At 35.8% G+C, this 23,461-nt stretch overlaps 2 long non-coding RNA genes across 3 annotated transcripts in view; both read right to left on the bottom strand.

Annotated features, from left to right (window-relative positions):
• Window positions 1-3,361: 3,361 nt before the first annotated feature.
• On the bottom strand, window positions 3,362-12,059 carry LOC116268905. The gene is made up of 3 exons (XR_004176141.1): window positions 11,538-12,059; window positions 5,942-6,000; window positions 3,362-5,628 (listed from the first exon to the last, which is right to left on the bottom strand). It is a non-coding gene; the product is annotated as an uncharacterized LOC116268905 (long non-coding RNA).
• A 12-nt stretch (window positions 12,060-12,071) lies between these two features.
• The window catches only part of LOC103875934, a 29,707-nt gene continuing 18,317 nt past the window's right edge, over window positions 12,072-23,461 (bottom strand). For both annotated transcript variants that reach the window (XR_004176139.1, XR_004176140.1), the window contains 2 exons: window positions 15,370-15,496; window positions 12,072-15,170 (listed from right to left, as the gene is read on the bottom strand). This is a non-coding gene — a long non-coding RNA (uncharacterized LOC103875934). The remainder of the gene's footprint in view (window positions 15,171-15,369; window positions 15,497-23,461) is intronic.

The raw sequence follows: 23,461 nt of genomic DNA, 5'->3' as shown, positions 1-23,461 counted from the left end.
TTTTGGTTTTGTCCTAATGTGTGCTCCTTACACTAGGGTTTAAGCCTTCATTCTGAAACATGGCCTTCCCAAAATCTCACCTGGATGCCCAAAGAGCTCACTTGGCTGGAACCACAGTATCTCCCAACATTGTATGATCTCTGATAGCTCTATTCAGTTACTCATTATAAAACAAACATTCTCCACCAGACCTTGTGGATTCTTGCCCTGTGCTAACTTAGCCCAACTCTGGTTCAGAGACAGGAATCTCCATGTGAATATTTTTGTTTCCTCCTTGGTCACTTTCCTATTCTTTAAAACTTTGCTTCACAATTTCTAGCCACTACAGTAGCCCAAACTTCAGTCTTTGCCTCCTAACCTAAGCAGAACTTTCATGCTCTGCTTCTGCTCTGCTTCCCTACGCCATGGTCCAGAAGGGACTCTTGGATAAAAAGCTGGGAAATTATAGGGCTCACCTTTTGAAAGTGTTTCCCTACTTTCAAGGATCACAGTTTTGCACTGGCCAATTTCTAATGCCTGAAAACATTTACCTTATTTGATTGGTCCAGTGCATAATTATTTCTACTGTGAAGGGAAACCCGGCACCATTTGTTCCACCATCGCTGAAAGCAACAGTCCTTCCTTGTTAGTCATCAGCTAATTTTCCTAAGGTTAATAATTAAGGATAAAATGCCAACATGATTTTATTGCCATACTTCCTCTTTTTACTTCTGAAACTACTATCTTTCTAGAAAATTATCTCTATCTATCTATCTATCTATCTATCTATCTATCTATCTATCTAATTATCTATCTATCTATCTATCTATCTATCTATCTATCTATCTATCTATCTATCTATCTGTATCATCTGTCTGTCTGTCTATCTAGCTAGCTACCTATCTATCTAGTGAGTCACATATCTATCAAAATAGCCTGGAATGTGGCAATTGGTGTGAAAGCACCATTTGTGCTTTCTTAAGGTGATGAGAAAAGGGTAAATCTACAGCTGTTGCTCTATAAATTTGGTATAACTCTGCATATAACTGTGGGGATATGTCTATTATATCACCATCTGTCAAACATATCAGAACAAAAGGGATTGAATATAAAAATGGTTGTTTTAAAAAGAATTAGAAAGTGTCAGGTAGTTTTTAACTTGTATTCTATGCCTCTATATTACGGAGAACAAGATAATCTTAAAGATATTTGATTTACTTGTTAAACTTCTTAATCTTAGAAATGATTTTTTTACTAAAATCATGAAATTCCACTGAAGATATATAGTACTGGTAGGGAAATTTATTGCAAGAACAAAGCATTCTAGAAAGAATTTTTCAGTGGGCTTTTAACAAATTTTAATTCTAAGGTGAGAAGAAAAACAAACTGAAATAAGAGAATGTTTGTAAAAATAAGTGAGCTATTTGAAATAATAGATTGTTTTATAGATGAAGAAATGGAGATACTATCTTAGTCTTTAGAATAATTTCTCATAAACAATATAATCAAATATCATTACCTTAAACATTGCAATACAAAAACTACCAAACACACATTTAAGCAGCAAATTGTAATGGAAGTAGCACTGGACTCAAGAGAGGTAATGTGATTCCTAGACCTTCCTTGGTTAGATTTTTTCTCTGTTATCTATGAAGTGAATTAGCTAGACATACCGGATAATTTTAATGGTTTAAATTCATCATTCTAGGCTTTATTCCTCTATATTGGGAAAAGTTCTGATTCAAATTAAAGAAAAAGTTAGTTTTAGAAACTTTGCTTTAGTTAGATATACTCTTGGGAAAAAAGTTTAAAACTATTCCATAGTCTTTAGTATCATCATACTTCTAACATGTGTAATTACAGATTTCATTTTATTATTTTCTATTAACTGACATCTACTATGAGTTTGACAATCATATTTAACACTATCTTCCATAACAAGTATTCAGTTAGTTTATTAGGGAAGTCATAAACCAATTTGATGATTATCAGGTTTGTTTTCTATTTCACAAATAAATTGGTCTGGACAAGCCAAGATACAGATGTTCATTCATAATCACACACATCAGTCCACCTCTACAACTTTATATTTAAAAATTCCACAAGCTTATGATCCTGTCTCACAATCACATCCACAAGTGCGCTTTGGGATTAGTTTTAGCAGGTTTATTTGTTTGTTTGTATTTACTTTTGCCATTTGGGTTTTCATGGGAGCTTCTTTATCACTTCTGTACTGATAAAAAATTTATTTCCACTTGCATCAATCAATTTTAATTTTCATAGCTGTACTAAAAATATATGAAACAAAGATTTTAAGTGTGTACATCTTCACTAAGTTTATATTTGCTAATTCAAAGTTTAGTGGAATTCCATTAGTACAACCAGGAATTACTTTTATACTATCAACCAATTGACATCCATTCCACTGGTCTTTCTTTGAGATCTGTTTAAATGGTTTTCAGCTCTCTACTTTCCCTAACGATTTAGAGGTTAATAACTCCACTGAAACAGAATGCAACCAAGGGAAGTGTGAAAGTCTCCAAGACTCTAGATGCTTCTGAGGTTCTTTTCATATGTGAGCCCCTTAAAAGAAAATCATTGAAAATGTAATTTTTAGAAGATATTCTTCAGAGTATGCTGGTGATTACCTGAGTAGGGTGGTAAATAATAGAAAGAATATCAGTAATTTGCATGTTTTCAGTTTATTCTAGTTAGAAGGAGACTCATTAGATATTGATTGCTACAGAGTCTCAACAGAATAATGGGAACAAAGATAATAATTACTGAATTGTGCAGTAGGAAAGGCTCCAATATGAAATACACAATACTGAAGCAGAGAAGAATGATAGAATTGCCTGTTTTCATACAGGTAATGAGAAATAGTAATGGAAACTAAATAGAAGCTATAGAAACCAATAATTATATTACTCTTTGATGTTTTATAAAGAACATTCATATGAATGTTTGCATTGGATTCTCATAGCATCCTGTAAAACCAAGCTCAAGAAGTTACCTCATGTTTATAGTTAAGAAATCTGAGGCTCAGAGAATTTGGGTGATTTGTCCAAGCTCACACACTTTTCATGTTGTATATGCAGTATCAGAATCAATATTTTTCCTCCCTCTATCAATATTTTCTTATGTTATCTGGTCACATGTGTTTTAAAATATTTGGAGACTCATGTTAAAGCATGACTTTAGCTATTCAGAACCTATAGTAATGAATTTATCTGGATAATTAATTATATCAGATACCTGAAAGAACAATTTGTACTTAAATTTTAATTTTTGTGGTGACATAATGTCAATAAAAATAAAACCTTTTAAACTTTTTTTAGTAACTGATAGTCACCATTAACATATCAGTTATAGTAAAGTATTGTAACTGTATATATAAATATATTGAAATATTGGACTAAATGAATCACAAGTATAAAATATAACACGGGTGTTCATGTTAAGAAATGGTATACTCTTGTCCACCAATTTTTGAAGGTCACAACTGCAAAATATTTCAACAGTTGATAAATCAATATGAATAGAACAGTTGGCATTTTCCAATTTATGGCAATTGTCCATTTTCCTTTTGAAAATAACAATCAAATGCTTCTTTCACCTGTTATTTTTCATAAAAGAAATTGTAGTATTACTGCCTAGAAGCTACTCTTTGTCAATTAGTTCATGCTTTCTATTTGTTCAGCAACACATCTAAACTTTTAGAGAGAGTGCTACCAAACAGGCTTCTCCCTTCATTTTAAAGGGTGTGTTAAGCAATTATAGGGATGCAGGAGCAGAGTTTTGGCCCTTACTTCTTTCACTTGTATGTGCTTAGTGTCAGGGCTTGTTATTTTTGAGTAATTCTGGATTGCAAGCTGTTCATCATACATGAATGGAAAGGTTCTCTTTTCCTTGGAAAATACATCTGGCAGGAAACAATGCCTGTTGGCAATCCGAAAAGCCCGAGACTATGCCTAGAGGAGCATCTCATCCATAATTACAGTTTGTGGTAGCCTTCATTTTTTCTATACAATTATTTATAGAGTGCAAATGATAGTTCAAGACATACCACCCCAAAATATGACTGTAGGAGATCAGATTATGCCACCTCAAAATTTGTCACTTCAGCATATTGCTTACTTTGAGCAAAAAGAAACTGAAAACCAGCCAAAGCAGGAAAAGCTCTTTACTTCTCCTCAGCTACCTAAAATGAAGTGTCACTCTCCCCCTTTATTTACATGTATAAAGGAAATATTCTTTAGTAAAGGTAATAAACATACATATACCAGGAAGAGAGCTACTCTTTCTCAGGTGAAGACAACTTTTATCACCAGAGAAACTTTTATTTACATAAAAAACTACTTTTACTTACTATACGTTTTTTCCCTGGTTCTCACATAATTTGCCTCCACTCCCCCCTCAGAAACCCCAAATTCCTATTCCTTTCTGTAGCTCAGGATGATATAAAGGCTTCAATCATCTGGCTGCTTCTTTGAGCCACATATTTCTATGGGACTTCTGTGCATACATATGTAATTCACATTGTTGTTTTTTTTTCTTTTAACCTGTCTCATGTCAATTTAGTTAACAGACCAGCCCAGCCAAGGAGCTTAGAAGGGTCTACCCTTTTGTCTAAGAAAGTGTTTTTTCCTCCCTTATGCTACTGAGGGCTAGATACTGTTATAGACACTAAGTATTTAGTAGTGAAGAAAACAGAAAATGATTTCAGTGTAATGAACTCACATTACGTGGTGAGGAGAAGTAAGAAAAAAAAAAGGTGCTTTATTAAGAGAAGCAGAGTATCTCATTTAAAATGAGTCATCAAAATTAGGCATAGTTTAGATGTGACTCAGTCATTGAGATATAGAACTGGAATCACAGAAGCAGGAAAGAAAGGAATAATGTGTAATGGTTTAGAACCAGTGACTCTGATGTTTATCTCCCTAAAACTTTGTTGTTAAAGAGCAATTAGGTTCTCTTAGTCAAGGCTTGGTCCACAAAGCTGCTAGACAACACTGAGCCAACAATCTTCTTTCAACTGTTAGATGAAATCCTGTCATCTTTGCTTTTCAGGGAATTGGAACACTTTCTCTCTGACTCTTGCTTTATTCTTATTCTTTCACATGGTTGAGTATCAGATTTTGTGACTGGGTCCTAATTGGTTCTTCTTTATGATAAGGGATCTGGGCAAAATGGTGTGATAAAAAAAGTGTGGTATATGCATTAATCTTTGCACCTAGTTCCAGAATGGACCCTCAGGGGCCAGTAAACATATGATGCAAATGAGCTCTATATCTCTTAATGTTTAGGAGGCAGCGTTTTGAGTAAGGCAAGCAAACTGTCAATGATGACAACAAAGAGACGTGTGGAACATCAGCTCTATTGCTGTCCTTGAGTTAAGATCTGCAAACATAGGGGAGCTCGTTAGATTTGGCTATTGTGCTTACTTAAGCCTTAAAATTGAGCTCCCAGTGCAACCTCTTACTTCTATAACTTCAGCACAAGGACGTGGTGTTTGTTAATATAATGGGTCATTGACTCCAGTCTTCCCACACGCCATTTCTCAGCAAGAATCAGATCCCATGGTTGTCCTCTTTGTAGAAGGCAGGATTACCAGATGTTCTCAGAGGGGTTAAAAAGCACAAAAACTTCCTGAGCATGAGGGTAATAAGACATGAGAGGGCTGTGAAGCCCTCTCTACATCTACATCTCTCACAATACATCTCTCACATATACAGACATATGCAGAGGGCATGGACTCTTGAGTTTGAATTCTGAGTCTTCCACTTTCTATTTTTGAATCTTTGAACAAGTTACTTGGGATCATACTAATAGTTTCTATTTAATAGGGTTATGCTAAATATTAAGTAAGTACATGCAAAGTGCCTCATAAACAGTAAATGCCTTTGGGACAGTTTGCTAGTTTCTTCTTATTCCCATATCTGTTTTCTCCCCTTTGCTTTACCTGATTCTGCAGTTAAATACTCCTTTACAAAGTCCATCATACCTAGGTATGGCCTTGTGCTACGAGAGAAACAGTACATGTTACTTATCAGGGTTGCACAGAATATAAGAAGAGACGCTTCTTCTTTGCCCTCCTGAAGTGATACACACCAGCTCCAAGGAGTGGACTAGCACTACTGTGTCAATATTTCCTGCCAGAGCAATGAGACCCTTGGGGTCACCTCGATCCACAGAAGTAGTATTTAATCCTATTTTGTAGGCTAGGAGCATTCCAGGCTGTCAGTCTCATAGGATTTTGTAGATGTCATATGTAGTTGTGATGCATGGCCATGAGGGGAGACTCAAGGTCATCCTTGAGAGGAATCTGAGGTCGGACATAGTACTTGGCCAAACTGCATTGTCAAAAGATAGTGCCCTTGTTGTAAATGAGTCAGAGTGAACCTTGGAGCAATTGAAAAACTAGGGGTAATATTCATACAAATGAGCTGGAATACAGGGAGCAAGTGGGTGATATGGCTATGCATTTATGCTTTGACTGGTTATCTTTTGCCTTTGTGGGTTGGACTAGCCAGATTCTATTTTATTTTACTTTAACCTTTATTTTAAGTTCAGGGGTACAATTGACAGGTTTGTTATTGGTAAACTTGTGTCATAGGGGTTTGTTGTATAGATTATTTCATCACCCAGGTATGAAGCCTAGTACCCATTAGTTGTTTTTCTAGCTCCTCTCCCTCCTCCTATTCCCCACCTTCCAAAGAGCCCTAGTGTGTGTTGTTCCCCTCTATGTGTCCATGTGTTCTCAATTTTTAGCTCCCACTTGCAAGTGAGAACATGCAGTATTTGGTTTTCTGTTCCTGTATTAGTTTGCTAAAGATAATGGCCTTCAGCTCCATCCATGTCCCTGCGAAGGACATGATCTTATTTTTTGTTTTTTTATGGTTGCAGAGTATTCCATGGTATATATGTATCATATTTTCTTTACCCAGTCTATTATTCAGATTTTTAACAAATGGGTTAGGATGAGTCAGACTAAACAACACACTGAAAGTCCTGGTAGGCTGGCTCTAAAAAGCTAATGTTTTGCAATAATTTTTAAAATGTGTAGATTTATATTGATACCCTTTTACTATTCATTTCAGAAATTCACTTAATACTGGAGTCCTTTATTCTCTGTATAGCTGTCTCCTCAAAAATGTTCGATAATTTGTTCTCTATAAGGAATACTGGTTATTTGACCATTTTTTAAAATTTGTTTTTATTTATTTGTTTGTTTTAATTTAGTTGAATGTTACATGTGGATAAGATTAGAATCTGTTTCAGAAGTATCATGTGCCCTTGCCTTTTTGGAGAGGAGATTAATGATCTTTGTTAAATATTGCAGGGCATCCATGTCTACATTTATTTCATAAATTTCATTTACTCACTATGGATTGAATTTGCAGTATCTTTGTAACCAAGACAGTAAGATTTAGCAAGGACAGATACATTTAAGTTTGCATTATGAGTATGGTAAGCTACCTTGGGAGACATGCTCTAACTTCAACCAGAGATGTTTCCATTGTATTTGTAAGATGAGACTTATATGGACACCCATTTTATAGCAGACTTTTGACTTTTGACATCTGTGTTGTAGTTTAGATTTATACGTATGCCAAAGGATGGTGGCACTTGGCATATGTGCAAATTTTCTCCAAAAATTTCCATTACCTAGCAGGCAAACAGATAACTCCCTAACAGAAACAAGTTTGAACTTCTAAGATTTTTAGTTGCTGATATTTTAACAGCAGGCTGTTGCTTGCTGTTTGCTTATGATTTCTTAGTGCCTGTTCCTGGGCTCTAGTTTCAATAATCTGGCTGATAGTGGAAGAAACTACATCAATTTCTCATTTTCTGTATCCTCACAGGAAGATGTGATTTGGATTTGTCTCAGGTGTCTGCAATAGTCCTAGCATCCTGAAAGCTTATATTCCTCTGTGCTTTCTTATTGGTGCAGTGTTTCTGCCCATGCTTTTTACCCACAGAAATGGAAAGATACTGATTCTCTTAACAATAGAATATTTAGGACAATATATTCAGTAATTAGAACTTATATGTACTTAAAAATTTTAAAGCAAAATAGATGCCTAATTTTATAGAATAAAAAATTAATATGTTTCTGAATTTCAGTGGTAAAATATTACTTGTTCTTTTCTCATTCCTCATCCCACATTAAAATTAGACTCTTTACTATTTTCAAGAATATTTTAGAAAGTATAATATTCTATGATATCTCCCAAGTTGTTCTCAGAGAACAACTCTGAGTTGTTGTTCTCAACAAGTCGTGGTGTGCTTTCACTGTAACTTTCTAATGAGACTATATTAGAATTATATCACCTATCAAAAAGGAGCCTCAACTAATGTGAATATTAAACCCTATTTCAACAAATCTACTAACTGTTTTTTGTCCTTGAGGTTTAGCCTGAAGTACTATTTTTGGTAGGAATCCAAAGGAGAGTTTTTAAATGCTGGCACAAGACACATCACTTCATTTAAAATGTATAGTAACAAGAAAGCAGATTGTCATAATATTAGTCAAATCTCAGAGGGAAATAACTCTTTTCATTATAGATTTTCATCACTATTTTATGGTTTTTAATTGTTGTATTGCAAATTAGGCAATACAACATATACATATACAATACAACAAATACAATGTAGGCAAACATGAAACATAATGTTTAATGGTTTGGATTTGAATTTTAATGCTTTGAAAAGGCTGCATAAAGGGACTTTTGCATTGGTTATAGCAGCATAGTAGGTTCAGTACATAGCATAGCCACATAGTGTAAAGAAGTAAATACTAATAATATAGTATCATGTTTAACATTGATTAATGCTAACATTGTAAGTTGTTCCCAGATTCTGGGAAAATCAACTTTTGTTCTTACTTTTCTCTTAATTATATTTGGAGGCTGAGATGAAATTTAAATGGTAGGTGGTCTATTATTTGTGAGTGCCTTAAAGGCAATTCAAATTAAATGGTATTGATAGGTTAGAAATTAAATAGTATAGTATACATTAATTTTCTTTAACTGTCATGTATTAGTTACTGAATCTCAAAAAGCACTTCACTGATATGATAAAACAGTGTGGAAATAAATTCTAGAAGAGATAATCTGATAAGGAATGGAAAGAAATGAACACCGTATTTAGTATTATATTCAGTTAACCTACAAGTAGTGCAAATAGAGCAGTTTAGAGAGCTATCTCCAAAGAGTAGAGATAAGTATGTTTGATTTATTTTGGGTTTTAAAATCTTCTCTAGACTCTAAATCAAGGGAGGCAGGCACTATGTTTGCCTTCATAATTACATCCTCAGTAATTGTTGTGCAAAATTCATTCAAAAATATTTTAATTTACTCTTGTTGCATAGTTCTGTAAAATATTCTAAGAGCCAGATAAGTCAATTTTTTTTTACTCCTATTAGTTCAAGCACTACTGTCAATATCATGATATTAAAATAAAAAGTCCTATAATGCTTGAGGCAAATAATCAATCTTGTTAATCATTCTTGACCTTAAGAATTCTTATTTTTAGTGGGGAGATGAGACAGAGATATGATCAAGTAGACTATATACAAGCCCAGTACATAAAAGTCAGAGTTGAAAACTCACAGAATAAACCAAATATTAGTATATAACATTTCTGTAACATGGGAAGAAAACATTCATTTTTGAGAAAAAAATTTAAGAAAAACTTCTGTTAAACGTTTTTAACTTTATCACTCTCCCCACTCCAAGTTAAGACTTGGCCATTCCCATGCCTGATTGTTGGCAGAGTGATGTAGGCAGCAACATTTCTACATGTGTATCTGACTCTCAGTTTCCAATGAAACTTCTTACTGATTTCAAAAACATGCAAATTAAAAATTGAAATTTATCTATTTCACTTGAATAAACTTCTCCATAGAATTAATGTTTTTTGACTCTGGGCAGGGCACTGCTTCTTTAAATAGTGTCTGCTGTGTTTATTCTGGGCAGAAACTCCAGATCCTTCCTTATCCATCAAGTGCAAGATACATGTATATATATCTTGCATATAGAAAGATACATGGATACCTAGAAGTGATACAGAAGTAGATACATACACTATACTGTTCTCCTGATCTGTCTGTGAATTCATCAGTACTACAATGCTTTAATTATTTTGGTTTACTAGTATCTTTGAAAATTAGTTATTCTCATACTTTCCTCTGTTTTCATGTTTTGTTCTCATAAGTATTTTCATTATAGAAATACTGGTATCTTTTTCATATCCATTGATTTGAGTGATTGTTTTGTTCCTAAATTTCTTAGTAAATTATTTATAAGTGATCCTCTAGGTAAACAGTTTCAGAAAATAATGGCAATATTTACAATTTTTATATTGCAGATCTCTTTTTCTGAATGTGTTCATTTAGAAAATTCAGAACAATGTCAACTAATAGCAGTCATATGTTTTTGTCCTGCTTCTGATTTTTAAGGTGATGGTTACACCATTTACAACCACAATAGTTATGCTAATATATTAATGATAATATATTAATAAAATGTCAACTTGCATTTAAAAACAAAACAAAACAAAAACAGTCGATCTGCCAGTCATCTCCATGGACTTCTGCACCCCATCCCATACCCTTCTTCACCTGGGGTCCCCTTCTAGTTTTCCCCTGCCTCCCAGGCTCCTGACATGGCTTACTACCTTCACTCCCGGCACCCTGTCTCCAAAGTATAAGCTGGATCCCCTTGGCCTTCTGAATCTCCCAGTGGCTCCAGGTTTCCCAAGACCACTTCCTTGTGGGCTTCCAAAATAACCTTCATCATTTCCCCAGTCTCTCACCCTCCTCCCCTGCTCCCATACACCCACAGTTTGTTTCTTTCCCTGTAAAAATCTTCACTGCCTCAATTTCTGGTTCACCTAACTCTTGTCACTATATCTTGAGGCATGAAATCTCAACTGTTGGAATTGCTGGCAAGGGGTGACTGCCTCTAAGCCATTGTTTTTTACATAGTGATTTTTTTCTGTAGCATTTTGACCTAAGATTTCAGCAATTTGAACACTAATTCCTCCCCTCCTGGCTCAAGAATTACTCCGAAGTCAGTCTGCAGAAAACAAATATTTAATATGACATAAAAAAATGCATATCTGCTTGAAGTTGGACCTAAGTGGTCTATAGCAGTCCAAATTTATAGCATATATAAGTTTGCATGTCATAAAATAACATAGTACAATTTATAATAAAACTGAGAATTTAATATCTAATCAAAATACAATAAAATATGATTTTCAAATATGATTAATTCTTTCAGCTTTCCCTTTACTTGAGGGCATGTAAGCCAAAAATACTCAAACTATGGCTGTACATTTAAACTTTAACAAAGCATATTTGGTTTATTTTAATGTAACTCAACCATTCTAAATTGATACATAGTTTTCCTTCCTGCACAGTTCTTTGTAATTGTTGTTCCCTTTGACTTGTATTTCTGTTTCAACACAGCTTTCTTCTTCATTTTCACCTCTTTCCATTTGCAAAGTCATCTATCTCCAGGCCCCCAGAACATGTAGTTGAATTCACCTACCTCCTTGACATCAGTTTCTGTAATCCTTGCGTCAGCGTAGGGAGTAACTGCTTGAGTAATTACAAAGGTATTTCAAAAACTTCAGTGCAATTTGGTTCAGTTATTTTCATTCAGATGCCATCACCGTTCAGGGAGATTAATCACTGGAACCCACTGATCCAGTGGTCTGGATGTCAGCATGAATACACATCGTAAAGCTGTGAAAATGACCCTGAAGAACAAAGAAACTGTACAGCTGGAAACACTGAGTATTAGAAGAAATAACATTTGATATTTTATTCTACCATATGGTTTACCTCTGGATACACGACTTGTGGATGGTGAACCTAAGGTGAAATCTAAGAAAAGGGAAGCTGTTGCAGGAAGCGGCTGAGGCAGAAGAAGAGGAAGAAGACGTGGCCATGGCAGAAGAAGAGGGGGTCCTAGGCGACAATGTCTTTCAAGATTACTGTTCCAAAGTGACATGGGATTTGGGTTATTTTTTGTACAGGTTGTGTTTGTTTATGTCAGTTTTTAATAAGCATAAATGTGGAACAGTTGTCTATTCAGTACATTTTTTTTTTTTACAGAAGTTTTTTATTGATCGAAATGAAAGACATTTTCTGAACTGCTACAGTTACCATTTCAGGGCTTCAGAAAGACTGAGATATCAGCATTTAACAAGATACTAAATGAACAAGAGATCACTAAATAAAACTTATACAAAATGAGGCATGCATGAGTTCATAGGTAATGGCTTTTATATTATCTTTGACATAATTTTTAATTTTATATCACTACTGCATATTTATTACAGCATTTCTAAACATAATTAGAAAAAATAAACAGAGAAACAATCTTGGTACCTCATAATTTAGATCATAAGATATCAGAACAAATACAGCCACCAATTATCCATCTTAAATACTGTATACATTTAACAGAAATAATAATACATGAAAAATTATTCAAATTTGAATTTAAAAAGAACAAATCATTAGTGAGGAAAGCAAAATGTTTTTAACATATTATAACACTTCCACCTGAGAATCATAGCTGCTCAGATGACTTGAATATATAGCCTAGGCTTCCTAATATTTTAAACATATTCTCCCATCTACTCCTTAAAGAAAAGTTTACAGTGCTTGCATATACCAATACTGAATTTCATACATCTGACAGTTTGCCCGAACAACTACATTCTGAAAAGCATACATGTTTTAAGCTGTGTGACAGTGATAACCAGAAAACAAAACACAATTCTGCATCTGGTGGAGCTGAAATCAGGTCTCTTCAATTCAGCAGATCCAAATTCTGAAGGAATATTTTCAACAAACTTTTGGACAGTATTGACATGTGAGTAAAAACAATCAGACTCTATTAAATGATGAAAAAATACCCAGGGTGCACTTGAAAGATTGGAAGAAATGGAAGAACAACTGAATTCTCTGCAAATTGGAAAAACATAAATTACCTAGGTATGTGAATTATATCAAGAATGTTGATACCGTTTCTGGTCTTTACATTCCAAAACAAGTAAGTACTATCTTCTACAGAGAGATAAGAGGGCTGTTTTCTTGCCTACCTACTCATTTTAATGCTCTTGTTTCACTTAATGACAATCATCGCAAAGAACATTTCAGTCTATTTTAGTCCAGTTGTGGTAATATAAAATCAATTCATTCTTAAGGAAAACAATGTCAATTTGTTGGAGATATAAGCATGAAAATCCTACCTTTCAAGATATGATGATATTAGTTATTACAGATTCAGTAATTATCCATGCATCCATTTGGATATGTTAAAATTATATATTTGACTATAATCCTCAATACAGATTTTTTTACATTGGCCAGTGCCCTTCATGGAACATTGCTGAAGTGAATTAGGCCCTTAGAGGTACAAATGGCAGTGTTACACAGATAATGCCTGAATGTATTTCATTTTTGCAGTAGACCACTTCAGTGATTTTTCTTTCATCTAACTAGATATGCCACAAAAGCTCAGATACCTACACTGATAGAAATTAGCTTGAAATAAGATGCAGAAAAGAACAATAAGCATGCTTCAAAGGTGGTTGCATTTGCAAAGTGAAACTAAGTATTAACATCAATAAATTGATGTAATAGAAATTGCAGTGTTTTGTCATTTATTTTTGCTTCATTGCAAACATTCAGGAGAGAGTGATCCTGGGAAAGCAAAACAGGCTAAAGACACTCTGGAAATGGCATGATTTAACTTATTGCTGGAATACTGCAACTGGAGTAGAGAATAAAGTATTCTCCAGAAGAGAGATGTATCTTACGAGATGTCTGATATATCTTTAAAAGAAAGAAATAATTTAAGTTCCTCATTTCTGTCTTCTCATTGACCTGATTTTTATTATAACCTATTTTTGGCATTCCATTTAGTTATTTGTGAAATTGCTAAATGGTGACCTTGGCACAGAATGCCTGACATTCTTTTAAGTGTTTAACCCTAGTTTCTAACCCCAACTCAATATGCCTATCCTCTACATTGCTACTGAAGCAGTAAAAATACAATGAAATGTACAGACCATTAGTTCCATTCTAAATGCTCTTAGCTTCCCTGGAGACTTCAAATTCTTCACAAATTTCCAGAGTTCCAGAACAAATACTTTAACAGAATATTAACCTAAGGAAAGCAGATGGGTCCTTTGGTCGAACATTAAATGATGCCCCGTTGAGTTTAAATAGTTCAGTGTAATGTATTTTATGACTATTTCTTCAAAATGAATATCCTGAGTTAAAACAAAGCCAAACCCCTAAGGGGAGCTGCTGTGACTGTGTTTCTGCACTTGTCTGTAGGTCAGGAACAAGTGAGAAGTGATTAAACTGTCTACCTACCACTTTTTTTGTTTTGTTTTGGAGGGGATGGTATATTAATTTCTTAGGGTTGCCATAACAATTTACCACAAACTTCCTGGTTTAAAATATCAGAAATGTATTCTTTCATAGTTCTAGAGGCTAGAATTCTGAAGTCAAGGTTTTGACAAGGTTGGCTTCCTCTGGATGATCTGAGGGGAATCTGTTCCATGTACAGTTTCTGGGGGCTGCTGGTCATCAATGGCATTCTTTTACTTGTAGATGCATCCCTTCAATCTCTATCTCCGTTGTCACAGATAGTCTCCCTGTGTGCCTCTCTAAATGTTCACATGACCTTCTTATAAGGACACCAGTCTTTGGGTTTAGGGCCCATTCTAAAGCAGTATGACCTCATCTTAACTATCTACATCTTCAAAGACCCTATTTCCCAAAAAGATCCTATGCTGAAGTTCCTGGTAGACATAAATTTTGAGGAATATTATTCAACCCAGTACAGAGAGGGGCAGTTTCAAATAAACTTGTCTTATTTTGATGGAGTTTTGAGGTAAACATTATTATTATTAGTGTTCAATGTCACCAGTTCTCCTCACCTTTTTGTATTAGGGAAACTACATTTCCTAGCCCCTTTGCATTGCATGGGACTTTGCGATTCGTCTTGCACAGTGGTCCAAGACTGGGAGTTAAAAGACTTACTTTGGTTGGGCACGCTCACACCTATAATCCCAGCACTTTGGGACGCAGAGGCGGGCAGATCACAAGGTCAGGAAATCGAGACCATCCTGGCTAACACAGCGAAACCGCGTCTCTACTAAAAATATAAAAAAAATTAGTCAGGCGTGGTGGTGGGTGCCTGTAGTCTCAGTTACTCGAGAGGCTGAAGCAGGAGAATGGGATGAACCTGGGAGGTGGAGCTTGCAGTGAGCCGAGATCGTGCCACTGCACTCCAGCCTGGGCGACACAGTGAGACTGTGTCTCAAAAAAAAAAAAAAAAAAAAAAAAAGACTTACTTTGAGACTTAGCTGCCGAGGAGCTGATGTGGGTGTCTCCATGATTATTTCTGTTCCAGTGATGCCAGAAACTGGGTGTTGAGAAGGAAATGCCACACATCAATGTTACCTGGACAGTGGCCTTTATCTGAGTGAGAAATAAACTTTTGTTATTATGACACTGTGATATTGGTGGTATTTATTACCAAAGTAAAATATAGACAACTCTGACTAATTAAGCTTCTTTAAACCGCAAATCATCTTTTAATATGAGTTTATAGCTCACAGATTAATCAGTTAGTCTAAACTTGGAGCCTATATGGTCTTAGCTCAAAATTTTTATTCCAAACATTTAAGTTTCCTCTTGTTTCCTAAAAATTTGATTCCATTTACAATTATTTGTTGAACACATTTATACTGAGGACTCTGTACACATATACATTAGAACATGTTCGATTTATATTATCTTTGACACTTGAATATGGGTAAATAAAGCCAGATTGTTGCTGAACTCTTGAAAAAGCTATTTGTGTTAAGAGAGTTGTGACATGAATTTTTGTCATTTAACTATTATAAAATTCCCAGTGGTACTCCACTGGCAGAAAATAAGACTTTAAAAAATGGTGTTTCTGTGTCAAACAAAAATTTGGTGAGCTGTGCTTTAAACTCTAGAACTTAGCTTCAAAGTAAAAGATTTTATTATTGAAAATAAAAATGGTAATCTATAGACAATCTACAGTGGCTACAAAGAATGCTGTGACATTTCAGACATATGTTCAACTTCCATCTCCATAATGAGTTTATTTTGAGTCTCTTTATATACAGTTCATCTGAAGGGCAAAAATGAGAAGTTATATCCAAATGGCAGGGGTCCAAAACTGATGTCAGCTAAGCAACAATATTATGTGTAATATAACCCCCGCTGGGGTGTCTGAAGATCTTACTAGAATGTTACATAAAAACTCGGTGTTAAAACACAATAGAGAAACTAATTTAAAGTGGAAAGAATGCAATTGTTCCCCAACAAGAATGAACTAGAAAATGCTTCAAACAGGTTGAAGGGCAGTGTTCGTTGACCTGAATATGCTGATCCATGGTGGAGTTGAATTTGACACAGCATAGAAAATAGTCTGGGCTGAGCTCCCTCTCTAAAGCTGCCTGGCTAAATGGCTTTGTTACAGTGTCATGAGGCAGAATGTCAAGGGTGACCCTCTGCCATGAAATGTTCTTCATTTCAAAGGTCCCTCAGGAAATCCCTGTGTGCTCACTGGCATGGGTGATCAGGAAAGGATCAAGGTCTTCTAGAGGTTGTGAAACCAATCTGGTCTCTTGGCGTCTTTCAGTACGGGATGACCTCAAGCTCAATGAGATATGATATTGCTCTTAACTCAATCCTCAGCGACTGTGGACTTGGAGAGTTCATCTGGGCGTCCTTCATGTTATACTCACAGTCTTGAAATTTAGCCCAAATTCTATTCATTCAATAAATGTTTATTGGCTATTTGCCATGTTCCAATATTTTTTTTAGGCTTGATTGTGCAATGATGAACAAGGCAGATGTGGTCTATATCCTTCTGGGACTCACAGTCAAATGGGAAGAGTAGGCATTGCATAAAGAATAAAATAGATAACAATTATTGTGATTTATGAATGCTTTCATGAAAGATAAGTATGATAAATGATAAAGTCCTCTATATCTCCTCAACTCATGATACCTTGGTAATTTGAGAGGCCTCCTTTTGAACCGCATATAGAAGATCATTAGTTTCCTTAGTCTTCTTTTTCCTGTGAACGTAAACAGTTTTGGCACTTTGAAGTTTTAACGGCTACTATTGAAGATGTGTGATTTGTTTTTCTGTTAAATTTGCTGTTAGTCCTAGCAAACATCATCTTTTCCAGAAAAAATGGAATTCTGCCACATAACCCTGTAATCCAGTCCCATCTCCAGTCAAAGTATAATATTTTTTCCAAAGTCCTACAGACCAGGACCATATGTCATATATCTTTACATCCCTGATAGCACTGAACTGAATGCTTCTCATACTGATACATCAAGAAGATACTGATAGGTGTTGACTAGATGAGGGGGCATTAAATACTCTATGTTTTATATAAAATGATGGCTTATGAAAAGAAAAAGTAACAGGTATGTGGAGGAATGTATCTGACTTCATGTCCTTGAGAGTAACTCAGTAAAAAGTGGTATTTTCACAAATGTTGAAATACTTTCAAACCCTTTAAAGGTGTCAATTAAGAACTTAACTTTCTGCTAACTTGAGGGATTTTAACTGCTTATTGTTGGCAACTTTTTTTTTTTTTTTTGAGACATGGTCTCCTTGTGTTTCCTAGGCCGAAGTGCAGTGGCTATTTGCAGGCATGGTCATAGTGCACTATGTCGTTGAAACCTTGGGTTTAGTAATCCTTCTCTTGCCTCAGCTTTCTGAGTAGCTGGGACCACAGGCATGTGCCACCATCCCCAGCTGTGCTGATAACATTTAAATTCACATTGATTATCATGGAAAAGAAGTTTAATGAGCTACTGTTGTTGAGATACACAGATTTGAAAATGCCTAGATAAGTGAAATCTGTCCTGTTCTCATGTCACATAGGACTTGAACTTTTATTATTTTTTGTTGTTGTTGTTGCTTGTTTTGAGATGGAGTCCCCTTTATCGCCAGGCTGGAGTGCAGTGGCTCAATCTTGGCTCACTGCAACCTCTGCCTCCCTGGTTCAAGCTATTCTCCTGCCTCGGCCTCCCAAGTAGCTGGGACTACAAGCATGCGTACCACACCCAGTTAATATTTGTATTTTTAGTAGAGACGGGGTTTCGCCATGTTGGACAGGATGGTCTTGATCTCTTGACCTCGTGTTCTGCCCGCCTTGGCCTCCCAAAGTGCTGGGATTACAGGCGTGAGCCACCACACCCGGCCGAACTTTTATCATTTTTGATATAAATTGTTTTCATTATTCTAAATGAAATTATAACCTGCTTAACAGTAATAGTCTTAACCTAAGGCCACTCAGAGATGTCTTGTTAATCTCTCTGAATTCCTAACTCCCACTGCTCTAGCTCGAACACTGTCCACATTACATTTTCTTTGACTCACCTATGTCTTCAATCATCGGACCCAAGAGAACTCCCAGTTCCCACTTCGTGTTGCAGACAATCACTCAAGACTCCTGTATTCTCTGCTGAACTCTGATCCCATCTCTATTTTCCCTTCACCTTAAAGTACTGCCAACTGAAAATTAGTCCCTATTTGTAGCACTTTGGATTCTCTGTATTTGGATGTCAAGTTTTCCTCTTTCAAGTCCAACCTGACTCATTCAGTTAGGACCTAGAATATCCCGTTATTGTGTGGGGCAAATGCCAGAAATAAACTCAGCCACAGGAAAAATAATCATTGCCTATCAACTGCCCACAGGCCAGCCTAGCACCCATTCCTATGAGAAAAAAGAATCTAGAAATTTAATTCTAATTTTTTATCTTATCCCCATGGCTTCCTAAAACTGTTTCACCCTGGTGCCTGCTAGCCTTTGGCGATTTTTAACTTTTTTGCCAGATAAATGTTTCCCAATTGACACAGAGCGCTGTCTGTCTTCTTCCTGCACCTTTTGGCACTGACTTTGTTGTATCTGTTCCTAGGTCTATGTTTGCTTTGACCTTGGTATTTATGAGATACTTGACTCTTGGCTGTGATCTGATTATCTTATTTCTCTTCTGTGGTTCTTCCTTTGACTTTTCCAGGAGTTTTTCAGATCTGATGACCTGTTTGTCTCTGTTCTCCGCTGATTTTTATAGTGTTGGCACTACAAGATAATTACCATTGTTAAATAAGGGTTTGTCTTGGGACTTGTGGTACCCAGATATTATGATCAAATATATTAAATTCTTACCATACTTTCCAAGAAACCCGGTGTGTTCTTTAAACCATTTGAGTTTAAAGATGTAAAACTCCTCCTGGTTTATGGCCCAGCTCTATTAGTGATGGTTAATCATAATGAGAGGCTGAATAAAAACTAGAACATTGCCTAGAATTTAAGTTAAAATGGGAAAACAAATCTCTCCAGGTTACTAAGGGGGATTTACTTTTCCAAATGCTCTGCAGGTAGCTTAAACTCAACATATACAGCTGGGGTAATGTTTTTTAAAAATTATGGATGTGCTTTTTTATTTTATCTTTCACAGTACAAGACCATTGTCTTAGTCTGCCCGAGGCAACAATATGCCTGAGGAAGATTAGGATTTGTTACAGTAGAAATGCAAACAGAAAGCACCCAAACAATAAAAATGAGAAAGGATAAATAAGTAAGATGGAAGAAAGGCTTCATGGGGTTGAGGTTGGTTCTGGCAGTTTGCCTCCAGAATGATAAATCAGATTGTTAGCTGTTCTCTAGAGAGGAGTTCCATTATTTTTTATATTCCTCATATTTGCAAATAAATAATCCATCTTGGAGCAGTCAATTCAGAGCTCCTGTATAATTTAAAGAGCATAACCCTGCTCTCTGTGAAGTCTTGTTCCATGGATTCTGGAAAGAAGAAAGAGACAGAGAGAGTAGAATGAAACCATTAATTATAGGTGCACATTTTCCTTTCTCTGGGCTCTGGACAAGAGATATGTGGGGAAAAAAAGAGAGAGAATACTAGCAAAGTCAGACAGAGACCCCTGTTTTCCATTTGGGACTTCAGGAGAAGGAGGATACTTGCAGAGGGTCTATAAAACACTGATGTAGAATCACTTCAAGATGTGTCAGTATAGCCTGTTAAGGTAAAAAAGTGGTCCCAAGTGTGGCTTTTCTAAGGCACCCTTGGTTCCCTATAGATCTTGCCAGAAGAAGGTCATTATTGATGAAATAAAGTGATTCCCAAATAAGGACTGAAGGGAGGACCACCCCAACCAGGGCCAAATAAGGTTTGCAGGTAGGCCTCTGAGGTTTCTACAGCAAGATTTGTGGTGAAGGTAGTGAGGTATGAATTTCACAAGCAGCAGTGTTTGTGCCAGGGCATGGCCTTTGAGATGTGTTCGTCATAGGCTTTCAGCATCAGAAGAGAGCAAAGCAATCAGAATCCAGGAGGACAAAGGGTGCTATTGAACCACCGAGGAGTAAGAGCAAGACACCATAAGCATCAGAGGAGTCAGTATTTCCTCTTTCTTGCCATAAGGGCAATAAGCCATACTCCTCTCCCAGAAGGAGGGATTAATCATCTGAACATATTTTATCCAAGAGATCCTGGATTCAAACTAATTTTTAAACTGTTTTGCACATTTAATTATTCCCAAGAATGGATGGGGCTCTGGAGAAAGGTCAGTTTACAGAAAAGATACAAAAATCACTTTTTCTCAAATTCCAGATGAGTGCCCGTGATTTCATCATATATTGCCTTCTGCCCCCATCCTCCTTCATCACTGTCTCTAGCACTGGTGTACTCTCTGTCATTAAGGATCAACATCCAGAATCATCTTTGATTCCATTTCTCCTTTTCGTTCAACATCGAAGTTGTCAACTTTTGAAGGTCTTACATTTTGTATGTTCCTTTGGTTTTTTCCTTTTTAAAAATTTCAACAGCTTCTAATTGGTCTGCTTTCTTCTTGAACCTTTCTCTTCCAATCATTTCTGTACATGACATCTAGATTAATTTTCTCAAATGAGGATCCTGATTCTATTACCCACTTTTCAAAACATTCGTGGTTTATCATCATGTACTAAATTATAAGAAAATGTCTCAATCCTGTATAATGATTCTTCCAAAATATGACTACACCTTGCATTTCCTGTTTTATCCTCCCTTTATCACTGTAAATATTCAGTGGGAGAGCCTGAGTGGAGTACTTCTTAACTAGGGTACTGCTGGCTTTTAAGTCCTGGTCTGTTAGCTGGTGCTGTTCCTTTGCCTGGGATGTGATTTCTGCCTTACCTTCTCTTCTCTTAAAGTTTCCTTGTGGATAAATCTACTCCAAACCTCATAGCGCTGAATCCTCATTAATGTTTATAAGGATAGGGGTTTGGAAATCTTTATTAAGTATAATTCACAATGGTATAGAGTTCACTTTGCTGACTAGTAAGCAAAGAGATCCAAGAGAAACTGGTGGTTATCCTTTGCGGATAAATGAGAAAGTTTCACAGGAAACAGGAAAAAGATGTTAACAGAATGAGAATAAAATAAAAATAAGTTCTGAAGATCTCTCCTGTGATTCTAGAGAGGGTCCCTGGGTGCGGGGCTAGAAATTTAGAGTCTACATGACAGTTAGGAGGCAGCCAGAATTTGCCATAAGCTTGTAATGTCTGGAATGGGGACGGAAGAACAGGATGTGCTGGCACCAGGAAGTGGGCCATAGAGAAGATTGCAGTTCAGACGAAAAGAAGGAGGTTGACTTAATTGGTACAACTTTTCTCATCTTCAGATATTTCAAGCAAATGACTTGTTCACAAGACCAGCCATCTGCTATCGTAGAAATGAAGAAAAGGAGGTTTTCTGGTTTTCTACTTTTCTCTGTAAGCCACTGATCACATGATAAATAATGGTTTTTGTTGTTGTTGTTGTTGTTATTTTTGTGTGTGTGCAGCTCATCACTGCATTTTTGTGCTATCAAAATAAAGTAATTTAAGTGACTGAAAGATAGGATACAGTTGATGCATATCTGGAGTGTCTAAAAATCAGGTAGCTTCTTGAGTTGAAACCAGATTGGAATTTTACAGGGAAAGGAGAAGAGACAGGCATGTGTCCTTATGGTTTGACTCAGGTTAAAAGTTTTTGTCTTTAATTCTTACAAAATTTTCAGCGGAAGTTTAGTCTCATTTTTATGCCTCTTGCTTGGAATTGTTAGTGCAATCCCATCTTAGTAACTGTAAGGAGAGTACTTTCTGAGAACTGTTTTTATAAGGCTTATGGTTGTTCACTTGGTCAAGGTTCACAATGTGGAGTAATAGACGAGGATCAAAGGCCAGAAGGGAACACAGGACCCTCTATTATGTTTGTTTTAATCAATGTATAGTACTAGCGGACTTTTAACTTGTATATGTGAAAGAATGTCTACTACCTTTTTGATTATAATACATAGGTCCTGTTAAACAACAATAAACAACATGAGATGATTCATAATGCAGTAAGATGAAAAGTTTCATCTTGGTCAATGGAATTCTCTGAAGAGAAATTATCAGCATTTCTTGAGAAAATATACTTTGTTTAGTCTATGAAAGTGGAGTGTAAGACCCCAAATACGTGCTCAAGAAAAAAATACTATTGCTAAACTGTTGTGCAGTAGACATAGAAGTGAACTTTTAGGTTCTTGAGAAGGGGCAAAAGGAAATAAGGATAGCAGAATGAAAAGAAGGTCAGAGAGAGGGAAACATCTAGGCTGGGCTCTGAGTAAGAGAAGGGCCAATATAATTCATGATGGCAGAATGTTGAGGAAGGAAATTTTACATACAGAAATACTGATATTAATTTTTAGGTTGTTTACTGTAGAGTAGAGGATGTAAGTGCCCTCCTCTGAGCCTTTTATGGAATCATCAGTAAACTACTCATTAATTTTACTTAAGCATGAGTATATCCTTTCAGGAACACTCAAAGAAGTATTGAATTCTAAGTCAAAGTCAACACAAATGTAGTGCAAGCAGCTATAGGAATATGAGAATAAGAAGTTATCTGACATCCAGGGCACAATATATTTTTAATCTGGGTATTTTTGGTTAGAAAGATAGCACATAGGGCCGACAAAAACAAATTCATTCTGAAAGTTTTAATGTAGACACCCTTTTCTAGTTATTGGCTCCTTTTTTATTGTATGCGTTATGACTTTAAATACACGTCTTGAATTTCTTTCTCTCTTTTTCACATACACAACTTGGTGCCAACCAGAGAAGAATGAAGGACCACAAATATGAAACATTCATTCATTCATTCAAAAATAAGTACAGTACTCAGTAAACAATTTGCTTACCCATCCCTGATTCTCTTAAAGCGGAAGCCATCTGACACCTCTGCTCCCACGATACGCATGTCTTGGATTGAAATATTTACCTTAGCATTTTATAATAATTTGTTTCCAATTCTACCTCTTCTGTTAGATTATGAGCTTCTCAACTATTATTTATAGTTTCATTTACAATA

This window comes from Papio anubis, chromosome 9, assembly GCF_008728515.1.
Source record: "Papio anubis isolate 15944 chromosome 9, Panubis1.0, whole genome shotgun sequence".
NCBI lineage: Eukaryota > Metazoa > Chordata > Mammalia > Primates > Cercopithecidae > Papio > Papio anubis.
Note: the sequence above shows the minus strand (reverse complement) of the source record. Positions and strands in the feature narration are given on the sequence as shown.